Here is a 1,089-nt window from a genome sequence, read left to right as displayed (position 1 = left end):
GGTGATGCCATCTAAACATCTCGACTTCTGCGCCTCCTTCTCCTCCTGCCCTCAATCTTTCCCTACCTGAACCCACACTTCCTGCTGCAGAAGCATGGAGTCTTAACCACTGGACTGCCGGGGAAGTCCCAAGTATCTGAATTTCATCCCTTTTTAAGGATGAATCCTATTTCATTGTAAGGATGAGTCTCACTGTGTTCACTACTCGCCTGTCAGTGAACACTTGGGCTCCTTCCACTTTTTGGCTACTGTGAATAAATGCTGCTGTGAACACAGGTGTGCAAATGTCTGTTCAGATCCCTGCCTTCAGTTCTTCCGGGCTTTTACCCAGAAGTCGAATTGCCGCACTGAATGGTCTTTCTCTCGCAATGGGCGTGGATTTGGAGAGAAATGTCAGCTTGGCTAAGAGAAATGAAGGAGGGTCTGCGGGAGGGCCTGGGAAAAGTTTTCTTCCGTTTACAAAAGCAGCCCTCTACCTACAGCTGCTGGAGTCAGGGAGTCTGGAGTCTGTGAATGTGCATGAGAACACAATCACATCCTGATGGTCAGCGACTGAATTCAGCATTTCCCTCCTTTATGGGGGTGAGCAGCAAACCCCAGGAGGCCCTGTGGGTTTGCCACCTAGGCTTTCAGAACATACTACATCTATTGCAGAAATTCCAGAATGTCATTTGGACTCAGATAACGGTATTCTAAAGTCTACCCCTAGTTACTATTTAATGTATTAAAAGGAGGCACGTATTAGCACTTCACCATTAAACAACAGGGTTGACAATATAATGCAATTGGTTTCCTTTGTAATCCCATGTATTTTGTCTCATGTGCTTAAAAACATGATACTGAGAAGGCGTTTGTCAAAAACCTGGCTTAGATAACACTGGGGAAATGTGATGTCCGGAGCCCTGGTAGCCATTCTGTGACTCTGAGGGGCTTAACCAGAGGGTAAAGCTGACTCAGGATGGCAGTGTGAGGACTACGGGAAGTTCCAGGGTCCTTTCCCAGTTATTATCAGAATTAAGCAACCCAGGAAACTCCCCTCTTCAGGGCTTCTTATATCTTACCATAAATACTGGCCTTGTTATTTAGCCA

Source organism: Bos indicus, chromosome 25 (genome assembly GCF_029378745.1).
Source record: "Bos indicus isolate NIAB-ARS_2022 breed Sahiwal x Tharparkar chromosome 25, NIAB-ARS_B.indTharparkar_mat_pri_1.0, whole genome shotgun sequence".
Lineage (NCBI taxonomy): Eukaryota > Metazoa > Chordata > Mammalia > Artiodactyla > Bovidae > Bos > Bos indicus.
The sequence above is the reverse complement of the archived record's forward strand: the minus strand, read 5'-3'. Positions refer to the sequence as shown.